General features: G+C 35.2%; 1 non-coding gene across 1 annotated transcript; it reads right to left on the reverse strand.

Annotated features, from left to right (window-relative positions):
- Positions 1 to 7,307: 7,307 nt before the first annotated feature.
- LOC145168102 (small nucleolar RNA R71) lies at positions 7,308 to 7,415 on the reverse strand. The gene has a single exon (XR_013741690.1). It is a non-coding gene; the product is annotated as a small nucleolar RNA R71 (small nucleolar RNA).
- Positions 7,416 to 9,145: the final 1,730 nt, after the last annotated feature.

The following is a 9,145-nucleotide window of genomic DNA, read 5'->3' on the forward strand; positions in this document are numbered from 1 at the left end:
AGAAAACAATTCCTAAGTTCACATGCAACCTACTTTGGATATAAGTTTTAACTATTGAACATACAACTTTGAATTGCAAAACAAGAACCCTAGAGGAGAGAGGCTATTTTCGAAAATAGTAAACTAGGGTTTTGGAGTTACATACCTTTCAATTGTTAGAGCAAACAATTGATAATTCCCTTGATCTTGATCTTCTTGGAAGCTTAGCACCACAAGTGTAATGCCTCTAATGGAATCACACCCAAGAACTAGCAAGAAGGAAAGTAGAAGGAGAGAGGATGGAGAGAGTATGCAATTTCGGCCTTAGGGTTTCTTCCAAAGAAATCAGTGACCTCAAATGTGAGCCAGGAGGCTCCTTAAATAGCCGAGGGATCTAGGGTTTAGGGAAAACCCTATTTATCCTTTGCTTAGGGCCTAAGCAAGATCCAAAGGCCTTATTTGGACCCCTTGGACGAAATCTCTAGGGTTTCCCCTAAGAATTTCGTCCACCTCCTTCCAAGGGGGTTCTGGAACCTTCCACTCAACTATTAGTTAATTGCAAACTTGTCCCTGCACTTTATAATTAATTCTTTTAACCCCAAAATTAATTCTGATTAATTTCTGGCTAACTATTAATTAAACATAATGATTTCTAATTAATATATTAATCTATTAACATATTAATAAATCATTTATATATATATATATATATATTAATTTATTAATCTTATAAATTAATATCTCTCCTTTCATAATATCCTTGTACAGTTGCTAGGTTGAGGGCAACCCAAAAGGACTGTGCTGCTATCAATTCAAGTACATACCAATTATAGTTATGGGCTTAGACACCTAATCCAACAAAAATACCTCACGATATTCGGACCACGACTAGGCATTGATAACTACCCCTGACTTAATTGTCTTGTGGTTCTTTCTTTTACGAACGAAGGTTCGTGGTGAAACTTATTCCATTCCTCTCATTTGATGTCTTCATCGATCCTCATTTGCTGTTAGGGAATTTCCGAAGCAGTTTCGTCAGTTGGTTGTTCATATCGATCCTTTAGGCTAGATCTAGTAAGATCATTGTATAGGATCAGTATGTGGGGATCGACGCTTGTTAGTGCTTGTAGTATAAACCTCGAGTAGCGATGGAATTCATGCCTATTCCTTAGGAAAATTCCTTAGGAATGAGTGATAGATGATTCTTAGGGTAACTCCTTACGAAATAAAGAAGATAATGGGGTTGGGTAATTGGGTTGATTTTTTGATGTTTAAACATAATAAATTTATTTATTGTGGGTTGAAAACCCTATATGCTCACTAGGCTCCCAAGCCTGACCGACTCAATTTATTTATACCACAGGTATCGATACGATGTTGCTTTACACTGAGAGATTAAAAAGAGAAGTAGATCACTCGTGTAAATGAATGTAAGTTTTGTTTATGCTTATGTTTTTGTATTGACAATAACATCCCAGTGGTTTAAATGAATAAAATACATTTCTTCAGAAATGATTTGATGACATGTTTATCATGTTTTTCTGGGAACAAATTTCGCAACACTTTCAATCAAATGATTACTCTGATTTTATTTTAAAAAGCATAAACGAAATCGATCTTTTCTGGCCGTGAAATTGGGGATGTCACAACTAAGCAGAAATATTCCAATCTCTCAGAAATATACTTCACGAATTCTATACAAATCACCAACCTTCTCACCAAGAGAATGTCTCCTATATGTACTAATCTAACCTAACCAACTACCTAAAAGGTAGGAGTATATTTCCAAGAGAATATTTTCACCTCTCCTTTTGAATCAATTAAATCAATTCCTAAGTTACAGGAACTGATAACTTACTTAATTAACCAGATCTTCAGATAAGAACGTCTATAATAAACTTCTTTATGCATATTGGACGCTAGCTCACAAAGAGCTATATATTGTGAACGCTGATATGCTGATGTACAGATACTGATGACATCAGACGATGTTGCCGCCACTACATCATGTTGATGCTGATGAAGTCTTAAGTCTTCAGCTCCAGATCTAATTAGCTCAGGCTGCCTTAGATCTGATCTTTAGTCTTCAGTCTTCATTTCTTGAGTAACATAGTTCTTAATTAGATATCTTCAGAGTGTCCAGTAAATTCACACTATCAAACTAATAAGCCCATACAAATCAGTGTGTCTAAGTGATATTATATGCACTTACTTAGACGGCACTGACTGTTTACAGTGAGTAGAATAACTAACTATACTATCAGAATAAACAACTAAATAACTGTACTATCTGACTAATACCTTTAACTAATAAGGGTTGAAGTTTAAGTTCCCTTGCTTAAGCATACGTTTTTAGGATTTTTAGTTTTGAGTGAAAAGAGTGAGTTGTTCAAAATAAGAAAAAATAGAAAAAAAAAAGAAAAAAAAGTTGTAAAAGTTTGAGTGAATAAGAGTCTGCAAAGCTATGAAGATCAAGAAATATCATGAAGCAAAGTTCAAAAATCGAAGACTCAAGAATAAGGCAATTTGCCAAGTTAATTTTATTTTAATTTTTCTTTCTAGGTTATTTTTCCATATGTATGTTTAGGAGGTTAACCAAAAATACCTTGAGGTTAATAAATTTTTCTGGGGATGGATTCGGAGGATGCATAAAATGAATGTTGTTCAAAAGAAGTGGGGAAGTGTTTATGAATATTATGAGTATTTAGGATTGGGGAGGTTTTTAGGAAAATTAGACACAAATACATGCATTGCAGTCTTGATGTAATGGAGACGATCAAAATGGATTGTCTTGTGTGATGTTGGTAGCTAGGTTTTGATGTGATAGTATGATAATGATAAAATTTAGTTTTGCTTGAGGGTAAGAAAAAGACAAGTGTGGGGTATTTTGGTATGGGCATATTTAATGAGATATTTCGTGCATATTTATAATAATTTTAGCTACTATTATGCTTATTTTGGGACATAAGGTACTTATTATGGTTGAAATCTGTTTTGTAGTAGCAAAAGCATGCTCGGGATAAAAAGGAAGCAAATGAGGAGCTGGAAGCAGGACAATGTGGGCTAAGTAAAAAAGAAGACAAAGAAGGCTTGAAGACAGCAGACCATGATGTGGTAATCATCCACCACGACGTAGGGAATGGAAGATTCACGATCATTAATGTTGACTTGGAGAATACGAGATATATATGAAGACCATGACGTGGTGCCTATTCACCACGATGGGGTGATCATATATATGGCAACTATATATATCCGAACATTAGGTCGAATTGTAATACTTCTGGCCAATTTTCTAAGGAGGATTGCGACAAAAACCTTCTGGAAAACCCTTGGAAGGTCAGAATTAGATTGGAGCTCAAGAATTGAAGAGATCTAGAAGAAATTTGCCTAGATCTATTCGGTTTGCTAAATATTACTCATGTCTAGTCTTATTTGCATGGATTTTGTGTGTTTTTCTGTTAGTATGAGATGCTAAAAGCCTTTTACTTATGTTTGGTGAAGACGAAACTGATCATATTGTGTTGATTTCGCCTTTTGGATGTTATATGTTTATTTTACTTGTGTTTGATAATTAAAATCCTAGCATGTTGAATTTCTTAGTTTATATTGCTTATTAATCAAGTTCTGTGTGCTAGATGATCAATATAGTTGCATCAATTTGTTACCTAATTGTTTATGATCATTAAGTAATTAGAGCTAGGATTAATCACATCTTAGACCAGGTAATTACAGCTAGTAACTTTAACCGTCTTATAGAATATAATTAATCTCAATTTGTGCTTGGCTGCTTAACTTGATCATAGGAACGTAGCTATCATATTTATCATTCATAGTCCAATTTGTGTTTATATCAATTTAGTGTTTGTGACAACTCGAACCTTTTTCAGTCAACGAAAGTCATATCCCGTTAAATAAAATTTTCGAATTTTATTTATTTTACCAATTTTGTCAAGTTTGTAAGGGTCGAAAACAACTTAGATTAGATAAATTAAATTTATATAAGTGTCGGGACCAAAGTCACGTGAAAAATCAAGTTTTACTTCAAAAATCAGCCAAGTCTCGTTCATCATTGTATTTACGGCCGTAAACCCATTCCCGGCCGTAAACTCAACCTATATATATATATATTTTCCCGGAGAGATTTCTTATTTTTCATCATTTTCACTAGAAAAATCCTCTCAAATCTCTCCCAAGAAGCTCCCAAGAACATTCAAACATTCAAGATCCAACCTTCAAATCTTCAAGTTTTCACCAAGAACACCAAGAACATCTTCAAATATTCAAAGGCCGATCAGTTCACGGCCGCAAACCATTCAAAGGCCGCAAACCATTCAAAGGCCGAATTTAGTTAATGGCCGAAAACAGTTCACGGCCGCAAACTACCCTAAATCGTGAACCTTGGCTGTAAACCCACTTTTTCCACTTCGATCGAGTTTCGGTAACATTCCTTAACCAAAAGCAAGTGTTTTTATAACACTTTAACTATTGGGTTCGCTAATTTAAATGCAAATACGTGTTTAATTATTATTAGGATTTCCGTTAACTGCCGCGTACGTCAATTCGAGGGTCCTCATTCCCGTCTCGTTGTCCGGCACATTCACACAACCAACTGTGAGTTCATACCCCTACACTTTTTCTGTTTTTAACGTTTTCAAGGGGGGGGGGGGAATACAAGCAAGACACAAAGAAATTAAATAAAGGATTTAAACAGGATTAAAACTTATGAAATTGAAACAATCAATAGATTATTACCTTTTATAAAACACTTAGATAGTTTACCCCTTTTGTAAAATGCTGAGCATAAGGGAAGTTTTCAACATACAACCATAATTGTAAGGTTTTCAGAATAATACACGAATTGAATACATTAACAAACATATAAACTATAATAGGTATAGTTTATGGAACAAATACCTTATCAATGCACGAAACATAGATTCAATGCGAACAAACATATAAACTACATAGGGTATAGTTCATGGGTAATACAAATAGTCATTTAAATTCAAAGGATTCATTTTATTCTACACTTAATCGTTAGTATAGCATTTTATGAGTGAGCATCTTCGTGTACTTACCTAAGTACTAACAAAAGTCCTGAGATTATAACTAGAGTCTCCTGGAGGGAGAACCTGAGTTTGTGTATAGATCTATACGGGACTGACAATCCCACACCGCAACTGTTAGCTACAGTTAGGCTGGCAGGCCTGGGTGAAAAAGTCATTTCGATTCCGAGAACTGAAGAACGTCGTTCAGGCAATTCAATGGTCAAGTATGGTTATAACAACTAATAAATTTGGTACTAAATAGTACGATTAATGTATGAATGGTAACAACTTCAATTAGTATACATACTATACATACTAGAGGATTCCAGGGTTTTTATACAAGAACATACTATACCTTACTGGTGATAGCCAGGGATTTCATACCATAATTTTCATGCAAAGCAATACTATACAATACTACTGGTGGTATCTAGGCATATAAACTAACACTTTCATATACAATTATAGAACACACTAACGAACATACACTTCGGTCTTAGGGTTAAAGACTACTTTTCAAAACTAAAGAGAATATTGGATTTTCTTGAGAGCATGTAAACATTTTACAGATTCACAGTCCGGTTTTCATTTGAAAAACATACTTATGAACTCACCAGCTTTAATGCTGATACTCTTTCAAAACCGTTTGTATTCTCAAGAAATCAGTAGACATGTACTCCTGCAGGCTTGTGAGAAGACGGAGCTTATAGTGTCTCGTCTTTTATACTTTTGTTATACTTTTGCTGCATACAAACTATGTATGAAACAGATGTAAATATATTACTTATTCAATGTGATGATTGTATGTACTTTGATTACTATGATGCAATTGTTGTGATACTGTACATGACGTCCTCCACCCCCGAACGTTTCCGCCGTTCCGGTTTGGGGGTGTGACAGTGTTTAACCTATGCTTGGCCATTGCTTGGTAATTCATAAATTTATACATCTAGGTATTTGATCAAAATAACTAGTTAATTAATTGGTAATCAATATATTCCATCTACTAGAATTCAATCATAGTAGAAGGGAAAATCGGATCTGAATAGAAGTACTCTTTAAATATTAAAGTAAAGTAGTTTTATTTACTTGTTTAGTTGTTAATTTGGTAGTAATTTGAATTAAGTTCTTCTCATCTTGCAAAATCAGTCAAAACCCCCACTTTAAGCTTGTTTCTTTAGTTTAATTAGAAGTAGTTATTTTATAAATTGAATTCTGTTCCCTATGTTCGACACCCGAATTACTCAAGAAATTTTATAATCCGACTAGGTACACTACCTATAGGTGTATAAATTAGTTAAGTTAGTTAGGTTATAAATTTAAAACTATTACGTACTCATGTGCACACCACGAAACTAACTTGTGCGAAGTATGATGCTGAACAATGACCCTTATTAAGTAAACAAACTTCTAGAAGTGTGTCTGCTTTTGGTGCCGTTGCCAGGGAAACAAATTATTTGATTTTTAGTTTAATTACTTTTAGTTAGTCGATCCTTTTTGTGGGGTAAAAACCGCAAAAAGTTATTTTTCAGCATTTATTTTATTTTATTTTTCCTTCCGAACATCAACCACGTCGTAGGCATTTTGGCCATGCCATGCTTACATTTCAGTCAGTTTTATAGTTTAGTTATTCTTCTTCATTTTATGCGTTTTTTTGTTTTTGTTTTATTTCAGTGTTTTATGACCCGAGGATGTAAGACTCCAATTATTCCACCACTCAAAAATCCAGAATCAACTTTCCACAAGAAGAAAGACAAGAAGTTCGACAAGTCAAATAGCACTTTCAAATCCAAAAAATTCAAACTTTTTGAAAAGACTCCAAGCAAGATGGAAGTAGGATACAAGCCAAAAAAATCTAGTGAGGAAGATTCAAATGATAAGATAAAAAGCGAAGTTGAAGAGATGACAGATATCACGACCATGACGATGCGAGAATACAAGAAAGGGTTGCGTAACGACAACAGTCCAGGTCTTGTGCCACCCAAGATTCTAGCTGAGAGGGGTTTTGAGCTCAAGGGGCACATTCTATCAGTGCTCAAGGACATACCTTTTTCTAGGAAAGATTATGAAGATGTCTTCAAGCATGTCGATGAAGTTTTAGACATTGCTAATTATTTTAATGTTTCAAGAGATACAGTATTACTAAGAATTATTCCCATGAAATTTACAAGAGATGCAAAGATATGGTTGAATTCGTTAGCTCCTGGAACAATAAGGTCTTGGTACAACCTTCGTGAAGCATTTATCGAGCAATTTAGTCCTCCCTCTAAGATATCTAAACTCAAGAAGAAGATAGCCAACTTTCAACAAGAAATGGGAGAGTCGTTATACGAAGCTTGGGAGAGGTACAAGTGCCTTATAAGAAATTGTCCTCAACACTTGAATGTTTAACAAGAAGTCTCTATTTTCTATGATGGGGTGAATGTTATAACAAGGCAACTTATTGATTCTCAAGGACCAATGACAGAGAAACAACCGGTCATCATTAAAGAGCTAATTGAAGAATTCTTAAAACACTCACGAGAATACCATAATCCACGTGAAGTTGTTACAAGAGGTAAATGAGATGGAGGGAATGAGAACATGGCTGCAAATATGGCTAAACTAGAGAATAGAGATAGGCAAATGAAGAAATTGGATCAATCTATACATGCCATAAGAGTTGGATGTGACAATTGCAATGGGGCGCATTTAAAGAAGGATTGTGATCTAGATGAGAATGGCAAACAAAAAGCACAAGTTTGCTACTTGAGTGGTGATTGATTAGATGAGGATTAGAGGAAGCCCAAGAAAGGGTGGTTGCCTCGTGATGAATACTTAAAGCCAAAAGACGAAAAGTTTATGCAAACCGATCGAGGTATTTACCAGAAAGAGAAACCACCATCCGATTTCGAGTGAATGCTTGCGTGCTTTGTAGGCACTTTTGAGAAGAGACATGAGGCTACTAATGCTACCATGAGAAATCATCAAGCTTCCATTAAGAACATTGAAACACAACCTGAGCAATTGACAACACATGTTAATGAGAGGTTACCTCCTAGAAATCCCGACCCAAAATCACAACCTCATGTAATGGAAATTTACACTGAAAAAGAAGTTCATTATGAGCCAATAATGATCCATGATACAACTACTATTCAGCCCGGTCAAAAGCTGGAAGGAGAGAAGATCAAAGCGAAGTTTGAGTCGAGTTCTGATGAGTACCTATGATGTGGTGACCTTGCCACGCCGTGGTTATTGGAAAACCAAAATTCTTCTCCTTTAAATTCGTACCAGCCTTCTTTGCCATTCCCTTCTCGAGTTCTTAAGCATAATATAGAGCCGAAATAGAAGAAGTTCATGGAACAAGTTGTATATCTCTCAATGAATGCTCCATTCTTCAAATCCATGGCTAAGATTCCTAAGTTTGCTAAATATGTGATGATTAATCGAAAAGAATTAGAGAAACCGTCCACAATCATGCTTAATGGGATATATTCAGCTGCAATAATTAATGGATTGCCAATAGAGATGGAAGATCCAAACCGATTAACTTTGCATTGTGAATTTGGCAATTCCATTTCAATAAATGCTTTAGCCGATTCGGGGGCTAGCATTAATCTTATGCCCTATTCTTTTTACAGGAAGCTCGATCTACCACCACTACAAAACGCCAGGATGACACTTCGAATGACGGATCACTTAATCACTCATCCACATGGGATATTTGAAGATTTATTGGTAAAGGTTGGAAAATTTATTTTTCCAGTTGATTTTGTGGTATTGGATATGAAAGTAGATGAAGAACTACCCATAATTTTGTTGGGTTTTGAGCATTCTAACACTCCTATGGTGTACATGCAACGCTTGAAACCTTGGATCTATGTTTTACTATGATACATGCAAATTTGATTTCCACGGTTCATAACCTATATAGCATAGCATGGGGAACTTTTAAAAATAAAATGCAAGTTGTAGAACATACCTTATGTTGTTTGGATTCCTTGAAAAACCTTGTGAGCCTAGCACCTCAAGTGTGATGCCTCAAATGTCTCACACAACACCACAATACTTGGAATAACCTTGAGAGAAGTTCACTAACACCTGAAAATCGGCTAGCCCTCTTTCTTGCTTGT

This window comes from Lactuca virosa, chromosome 3, assembly GCF_052849685.1.
Source record: "Lactuca virosa cultivar CGN04683 chromosome 3, Lactuca_virosa_CGN04683_v6, whole genome shotgun sequence".
Classification (NCBI taxonomy): Eukaryota; Viridiplantae; Streptophyta; class Magnoliopsida; order Asterales; family Asteraceae; genus Lactuca; species Lactuca virosa.